This window comes from Coptis chinensis, chromosome 4, assembly GCF_015680905.1.
Source record: "Coptis chinensis isolate HL-2020 chromosome 4, ASM1568090v1, whole genome shotgun sequence".
In the NCBI taxonomy this organism is placed as follows: Eukaryota; Viridiplantae; Streptophyta; class Magnoliopsida; order Ranunculales; family Ranunculaceae; genus Coptis; species Coptis chinensis.
This window is the reverse complement of record NC_141459.1, coordinates 11,683,173-11,692,455: the sequence shown is the minus strand read 5'-3', so window position 1 is coordinate 11,692,455 and position 9,283 is coordinate 11,683,173.

The window sequence follows — 9,283 nt, the reverse complement described above, 5'->3', positions numbered from 1 at the left end:
TAATGGGTGAGTTGTTGCTATTCTAACTGATTTGTGTCTTTGCTTAACTTGTAGATTTTTCTATCAAGACACGAACTGATCGTGGGGAAATAGAGAGGTTCGCGCGGTTGACTTGAGTGCAGAAGCAAGCAAAGCTACCTGAAGTTGCTCATTTCTTTGTAGAGAAAGGGGGTCCAGCGATCCGAGAGAAAAGAAGAATTCGGAAGGATCGAGCTTGAGGTCAAGCTAGGAAGGAAGTGATGGAGAAGCGCGCAAGTGACTTGGTAACCAGGGAGGATAGAAACCGGGGTCGCGTTAACTCCGAATCACCCCTCGAGGTGTGGTGCCTCAAAAGCGGGTGGGTCAAGCCGCGACCGGTGTGGGTCGATTGATGCTCCTGTAGAGCTGGAGACGGTGGTCTTCAACTCTCGTGTAAGGAGCAGGTCGTCGAAGAGGAAAGCTTATGCGTCTGAGCAAGATGCTGTAAGGGTAGCTAAAGCTGCGAGGTATGCTTTGGGGGAGAGTTCCAGCACTGGGGGTGGTTCTGGTGGTGGTCGCATTGGTGGGACTACCACTCGCAAAACTCGGGCGAGACCGGAGCAGGTTCTAGACCTGGCTACTTTTGGAGTTAGGCCGAGCACGTCGCCGGTGGTGCGAGAGCCTAGTCTGCCAGCGAAGGCGAAGAGTTCTCGTAAGGCGAGTGGGAAATCAACTATGGCTGCTGAGGACTTGGAGACCCAACTAGTGTATCTGGATGACAATGGGGTGCAGCGTACTGTGAAGCGGACTGATTGCAGCTTTAGGTCGAGTAAGATAGCGGCCTGTCTGCTTGATCATATAGCTTTGGATGGCAACCGTAAGGAGCTGGATGAGAGGGGGTTTGAGGACAACTTAAAACGGATGGAAATCGCTCAATGTCTGGTACGTGGGGCTGTCCTACTTTAACCTATTTGCTTGCTTAGTGAACTCGTTGTAAACTGATTATTAGCATATGTGTGCGTCTGTAGCTTGTGAGTGGATTTCAGAAGCTGAAGGAGATTGCCCAGTTCTCTGAGACAGATAGGGAAACTGTGGTGAAGCTGACTGAGGAACTAAAGAATGTTCAAGATGCTACTAAGATGGAACGCGAGGAGCTTGAAGACCTGAAGAAAACGCACCAAGCTCTTAGTTTGGTGAAGATCTTTGAAGAACACCGAGATATAAAGATCCGAAGTTTGAAACTACTGTGGTGTCTTTGAACGCTAATGCAAATGACCGCGGGAAATTGGTAGGCTGAATGAGTACACTCTACACTGCAAGGGAGTTTCTCAAGACGCTACTAGAGCTTATGACGAGCTGGACGCTGACTTTGTTGATCTGGAAGCTGATTATAAAGCTTTGAAAGAGGAGCATGGACAATGTACTCTTCGTCCTCCAGTGGTACTGGTACAAGGAGATACCAGTGGTTCTCTTACTTCTTCCATTGATGCTCCGAAAATTGTTGTGCCTCGCACTGAAGCTGCTGCATCTGATGTTTTATGAGTCAAAATCTGGACGGTGTGTCCATAGTAGTTGAGGGGAAAGAAGTTAAAGTTGACGACTCGCTGGTGGTCGGAGGTTTGGTCGTTATGCCTAGAACTAGCGAGTTGTGATGTAAGGTTGGTAAGTTGAATGGTTGTTAGTTGTGATACAATAGAACTGGTTTCCCGGGGTAACCTGGGCAGTTCGTTTTTCTTATTTCTGTTTGTGAATACTGGATAACCATGCAATGATGAATGTTGGTTAACCGAGCTGGATTTCTTGAGTAGACTCAGCAGCTCGGCTGCCATGTGAACTGTGTTTAGGCCTCCCTTGGCAGATCGCTTTTTGCTTATATGCTATGCTTATCTCTTGTTTCGTTGTTTTGTAAGATGCTTGTATTGGTTAAACATATGAATGGAGATATCGCTATATCTGTATGGCTGTGTAGACGCTTCCTAGTGACCATAGTTGACTTTAAGTAACCTGTGATCATAGGACGTAGGTCAATATCACCATTCTGTATAAGTGAAACAGTTCTGCATGTGCATGCCACGTGTAGGCAAGTGAGTGGTTAGATGTGTGCAATGATGGCTGCCAGGTGGCCTGACGTTTGGTGTCTCGATGTAATTATGATGTGCCTAGGGAAGATACGTTATTACACCATAAGTAACATCATTCATAGGAGAGCAAAGGCATTTGCTCCTCTTTGCTCTTCCTGCTACTGCCTTTCTTCGTCCCCAACCTGTACTGCGTCATCTTCTTCGTTTCTTCTTCAAGTACGTCTGTCTTCCTTATTTAGGTATCCCGTTTGAACAAAGACTGTTGTTTTGGTTGGTAACTCGCGTATTGTCATTCTCGCTCGTAGGTTACACTATGGCTAGGTGCCGCAGATATATAAGAGGAGAAGGAAGTTTGAGGGAGACTTCACCTCTAATAATGGAGGAAATGGAATTCCATCCCCACGTGCATGGTGATCGGGGCAAGAGGAAAGCTGTTGCGGTAGAAGCCAAAGGGAACAAGCGACCTAAAAGGTCAGGTCGTTCGATTGGTGGCGTTGTATTCAGGTCGCCTCGACGAGTTGATGATACTAATCGACACGCTGAGGAGCGTAGCGACTTGGGGCAAGGTCACCACGTCGCTGGTGAGAGTTAGTCTCCGCGTCACGGTGACGTGGGGAGCGAGTTCTACTACATGGGGAAGACGGGAAGAAGCGTGCGGTGAAAGGTTCTGACTGCAGCTTCCACTCGGCACCCATAGCGACCAGTCTGCTGAAGGGGATCGTGTTGGACGGTGACAAAGCTGAGGTAGAGGATGAAGATATGGACATGCTATTGGGCACCATGGACATGGCTGCTTGTTTGGTGAGTAACTTATGCATGATGTTTTGTTTTGTTACTTGGACAGTTTTGACATTAAAGTTGTACTTGCAGTTTTTTACAGGGTACGACAAGTTGAAGAACGCTGTGCAGCACGCCGATAATGACACTAATCCGCACGTCGAGCTAGGATGTATGCGAGCTGCGTGGGGAGCTGACAAGAAGAAACTGGAGGTGATGACCAAGAAGTGTGAGGATGTCGACGACGAATCTTTGGTTGGCTACCGCTATGACCGATTTGCGGAGTCGGCTAAAGTGACCGAAAGTATGCCAAACAATGCCGAGGTGGGGCGCCAAGAAAGGCGTAAGAGGCGTATACCATGGCCTGCTATGTCCAATACGCTGAGCTAGATGAGAAATATCACCAGCTGAAGAAGGCGAATGACGGCGAGGGACAGAGTTCGGGTATGCATGTGGTGCTGAGATCTGCCAGGCACACCCCTTCGACTAGCGCTGCCCCGAAAGATAAGCATGTTATGGCTGATTCTTGATTGTGATGTATCTTCTTGTCTTTGTCAGTTATGGAAATTTTAGAAATATTTTGTAAGTTCACCTCTCTTATATGAGAGTTAACAATAGAGCTATGTCTTCAGGCTTGCCTGAGCAGTTCGCCATTTTGATACTGAGAACTGGTTTCCACGAGAGTGGCAGTTCGATGTTTTGTGAACATGTTAGAAGTATCGATCTGGATTTCCTGGGTAGACCCAGCAGATCGGTAAATTAATGTCTTGGCGTTGGCTGAGTATTCCCCTTGACTGTGTATGGAATGCATGTTTCCTCTTGAATGTTTATAGTTAGCATCTTGTTTATAATGCGTATGGGATGGAATGTCCAAGGAACCTGTGGTTTATCTTAAGGTAGCATTATGCTTGTAGTTACCGCTTTCTTTGGTGGCTGTTACGCCCTGCTGTGAGGCTCATTGGGAGTACTTGATATTACACTTTTACTACGTTTAAAGATTGATTCTCTAATTTGGTGCAAAAGCGAACTCAAAGTTCCTTACTCACGATATTCGCGTTCGTAAAGTTGAAGTAAGGATAGAACCAACCTAAAGGTTAGGACAACTACAAATTGGTTGTTACTCTTAAGGAACTAGTGAGTAAGTTTATATTAATACTAGGTTTATTTCCTACACAAACATTAAAGAAAAACATTAAGATTCGAAGTATGAAACTAAGACAAAATACAATTTAACAAAGAAAAGGTGGAGAGCTAATCCTCCTCATGTGAAAAGAACATTTAGTTGTTGATTTGAAAAGGTGAATTTGATTCTTCTTAGACTCATAGACAAGCCCTAATGGAAGAAAACTTGATCCCTAACATGTATGGCTCATTTCTAAACTCATACATGTTAGCAATTGGAATCAAGTAATGACTTATCTCTAAGCTCATTACTTGATTCCTAACTAGACACTACACCAACTATCATTTTGGGATAGGATGTAGGTCTAATTGTTCTTCCTAACAACCTACCAAGCCAACAACAATTATTTTCCCTCACATGAGTTGGATTAACTCCCCAAAAGAGAAGTTAGCTCATGATCCTTGGAATAAAGGATTACAAACTTGAAGAACAAAAAGAGAGGAAGGAAGAGAAAAGAAAAACTAACTAAACTCACTTGCTTTTTATTTATTCTCTATAAGAAAACCAAAGTTTCCTCCATTAAAACTATTACAAGTTTTCTTACTAAAAACTAAATAATAAGAATGACTAAGGAACTAAAATAATACAAGGTAAGGAAAAGAAATCAAGGGAGTAAATGGAGTGTCCCCCTTGTTTTGTTTTCTTCTTTATTTGAGAGACATCTCATTTCCTCCCATGTGAAACATCAAACCACATTTACTTCATTTTTATCCACCACATTAAAACAAAGTGACACCTTGTCTTTTTTTCATTATTAACACCTAATCTAATTAATTACATGCAAGGTGTCAACTTTGCACCAATAATTTGTCATTTTTGTCTTGACATGCTCCATGATTGATGACTCATCCAATCTTGTGGGCTCGTATAGTGGGTCCTATGTGCAGTCCAGTGGAGGTCCGGTCTTTAGGCAATTTTACAACTTCCCGCCTATGCGTAGAGTTCATCGCCATGATTGTCTGAGTAGCTCACTTGTCGCATTCGGAGTCTTAGTTCAAGAGGTAGGAGCTTCGAAAGTTTAATGCTTCTCGTGCTTTATTGCAGGTTTAAACCATATTTCCATGTTTACTGTGAATACCTACAAAAGTATGAAAACATATTTATTTTATGATTATTAAACACATAGTTAACCAAATTTATATGTTTCAACGGGGTTTCATAATACACTTTTGGGTGCTTATCAGTACTCTCATCGAGCTGAGCTTAATATTAAGGATTTCTCACTAGGTGAGTTGGTAAGGCATTGGAGCCTGTAAGCTGGAGATAGTGTTCTGCCCGTAGAAAGCGTGTTCACTTAAGAAAGCGTGTTGAGAGCGTTCTCACTGAGTCGATCCTAGAAGTATAGGTCCTCGACTAGCGAGACTCGGAGAGGTGGAGCCTGTAAGCTCTTGAGAGCGTTCTGCTCACGAAGAACGTGTGGGCTTATGAAAGCGTGTTGCTTCATCGGTAGCCGCTCTCGAGTCGATCCTAGAAGTATAGGTCCTCGACTAGCGAGACTCGGAGAGGCTGTGGAGCATGTAAGCTCTTGAGAGCATTCTGCTCACGGAGAGCGTGTGGGCTTATGAAAGCATGTTGCTCACTGAGAGCATTCTCGCTGAGTCGATCCTAGAAGTATAGGTCCTCGACTAGCGAGACTCGGAGAGGTTGTGGAGCCTGTAAGCTCTTGAGAGCATTCTGCTCACGGAGAGCATGTGGGCTTATGAAAGTGTATTGCGGAATTCGCCATTACGAGTAAATGGAGTGAATTGTAATCATAAACAAAAGTAGATTAACTTTGAATTTACAGTAAGAGAAAACATGGGATATACAACAATGTAATTTTATTGATAAAACTTCTTCAACAAAAAAGTATTCCAAGGTCGTGGTAATAATTTTCCTTCTTGAGTTTTGATCCAGTATGCTCCGTTGCCTACAACGCGTTCCACTATATATGGGCCTTCCCAAGTTGGTGCTAATTTGGAATCATCCCGAGTCTTTTTCAAAACTAGATCACCGGGTTGAAAAGATCGAGGATGCACTTGCTTGTTGTAGGACTTCTTCAAAATTTGTTGATAGGATGCTACTCTGATAGCGGCTAGGTCGCGCCGTTCTTCCAGGAGATCGACCTCTCGTGCTAAAATAGAATCGTTCTCTCCAGACTCGACAAGTTCTGACCGAGTAGTGGTGACTGTCAGCTCGGTTGGAATAACGGCTTCTGTGCCGTAACACAAGGAGAATGGCGATTCGCCTGTACTTGTGCGAGCTATGGTGCGGTGAGCCCACAAAATGTTTTCTAGCTGATTTGGCCATTGGCTTTTGGTCTTCTCAATCTTTTTCTTCAAATTTTCTAAGATTGCTTTGTTGCTAGCCTCAGCTTGACTATTACTTTGTGCGTACTGTGGAGTAGAAAATGCATGAACTATCTTCCACTTGGCCAGAAATTTTTTGACCATTTTGCCCTTGAACTGTGAGCCATTGTCCATCACCAGTGTGTGCGGCAAACCAAATCTGGTGATGATATGAGTCCAAATGAAGTTTCTGACATGTGATTCTTTGACATTTGCAAGTGGAATAGCTTCACCCATTTAGTGAAATAGTCAGTTGCAGCTAAGACGAAACGGAATCCAGTACTTTTCTGTGGGATGAATGGTCCCATGATGTCCATGCCCCACATATGAAATGGCCAAGGGCTCGCGATGCTAATCAACTCACGAGCTGGTTGTATGATGTTGTGGCCAAAGGTCTTGCATTTGACGCACTTGAGTACGTATGATTTGGTGTCGATCTGCATGCGAGGCCAAAAGTATCCCTGGGAGATCACTTTGTGAGCCAAAAAGCGACCTCCCGCATGGTTTTCATATTCTCCTTCATGAATCTCAGTGAAAATCAATTGGCCTTGTTCTGGGTTTACACACCTCAAGTGAGGGCCGCCAGCGGACTTTCTGAATAAGTTGTTATTGAGCACGCAGTAACGGCGCGCTTGATATGGGATTTGTTTGGCCTTGGTACGCTCGTCTAGGAGCGTGCCATGTTGAATGTATTCAATGATGGGTTGCATCCATGTTTGGCTCATCTGATTGGCAGAGAGCGGGCATAGGTCCCTGATTTCTAATACATGGTTTACTTGATAAGTAGGTCGGTCAACTACTTCAATGAGTAATTGTCTAGGGCGCACAGCTCGGTGTTTCAGTGGCCAAATAAGCTAAACTGTCTGCGTGACAATTCTCGTCGCGCAGGAAGTGGTGTATCGTGACTTTTTGAAAGAAGAAGTAACTGATTAACAACTTGAAGGTATTTAGCGAGGTTACCTTCATGGGTAGTATACTCTTTTGCAATCTGGCGAACAACCAGTTGCGAGTCACTAAAGACCTGAAGCTCGTTGACACCGAGCTGCATCACCATGCGAAGTCCCATTATTAACGCTTCGTATTCGGCATCATTGTTAGAGGTCGTGAAGTCAATGCGAACTGATTTCTTGACCATGGCTCCCTCTGGGGATGCTAAGACGACACCGATCCCACTTCCTCCAGGGTTACTAGAACCGTCGACAAAAAGAGACCATATTAATTTGGTGGCTTCCTTTGTGGGTACGACCTCTGCTTCTGGTTCCCAATTTGGGTCATTGACAGGGAAATCTCCTAGGAAATCAGCCATGACCTGCCCTTTCTGTGAAGTGCGAGGGAAGAACTCCATGTGGTGCTCTCCGAGCTCTTCGGCCCATACTGCCATGCGAGTTGTCTTATTTTCTTTGTGAAGAATTTTCTTCAAAGGTAGGTCGGTGAGAATCTTGATTGGATGTGCTTGAAAATAGGGCCTGAATTTTCTTGCCGAGTATAACAATGCGAGTACTGCTCTTTCAATGCATGAATAATTCTTTTCAGCTGGAGTGAGTGTTTTACTTGTAAAGTAGATCGGCTTCTCGGAGTTGTTTTCTTCTTTGAAAAGAACCGAGCTAATGGCAAAGTCTGATACCGCCAAATATAGCCCCAGTGTTTCGCCATCCTTAGGCTTGGCCATGACGGGGGGTGTAGTCAGGTACTCTTTGAGGATGGAGAACGCCTAGTGGCATTGATCGTTCCACGAAAACTGCTCACCCTTTTTGAGAAGTTGCAAGAAAGGTCGGCACTTGTCTGATGCCCTTAATATAAATCGGTTAAGTGTCGCGACCATTCCAGACAACTTCTGGATTTGCTTCTTTGTCTGGGGATCAGGCATGTCCAAGAACGCTCGGATTTGGTCTGGATTAGCTTCGATCCCTCTTTGTGATACTTGGTATCCAAGGAACTTCCCGGAGGATGCTCTAAAAAGACATTTCTCGGGATTAAGCTTCATTCGAGTTTGGCGCAACCTGGAGAACGCTTTCTCGAGATGAGTGAGGTGGTTTTCCGCTTTCTTGCTTTTGACGACCATGTCATCAATGTAGACTTCCATGGTGTCACCTAACATGTCCTGAAACATGTCGATGACGAGACGCTGGTACGTTGTGCTAGCGTTCTTAAGTCCAAAGGGGAGGACGTTGTAACAATAGATTCCTTGTTCTGTGATGAATGATATTTTTTCTTGATCCTCTTTAACGAGTGGGATTTGGTTGTATCCACTGTACTCGTCCATGAAAGAGAGGAGCACATGGCCACACGTCTGATCGACAAGTCGGTCTATGCGAGGTATGGGGAAGCTATCCTTTGTCATTTCCTGATTAACGTTCGTGAAGTCGACGCAAAGATGAACTGTGTCGTTTTTTTTTGGAACTGCGTCGATATTAGCGATCCAGTCTGGATAGTCTACTTTTCTAATGAACCCGACTTGCTTAAGTTTTTCGACTTCATCATTGATGGCTTTCTGGAATCGCAGGGAGAGTCGTATAGGTCGTTGGCGAACTGGTCTGGCATTAGGGTTCACATTTAGCCTATGACACGCAACATTAGGATCTATTCCAGGCACATCAACATACGACCAAGCGAAAACATCTTTATTCATGGCCAAAAAGTTTACAAGTTGGGCCTTGAGTGTGGGGTCAAGGTTAGCCCCTACATATACGAACTTGGGATCATCTTCGGTTCCTAGGTTCACTCGCTCTTTGTCGGCCTGTTGAGATGCTGTCTTTGGTACAGATGCTTCCTCAGATGGGGATACTGTATCTATCTGAGGGAGAGTGGAATTGGTTGCACGAGCTGGAGCAATATCTGTGGTGACGACAACAGGGGCTGGAATGGCCTCTGTGGTTATGACAACAGATTCTGGAGTGACCTTCGGGATTGATATTTGTTACGACATATGACGGCGCAACTTCTGATGTGCTAACTGG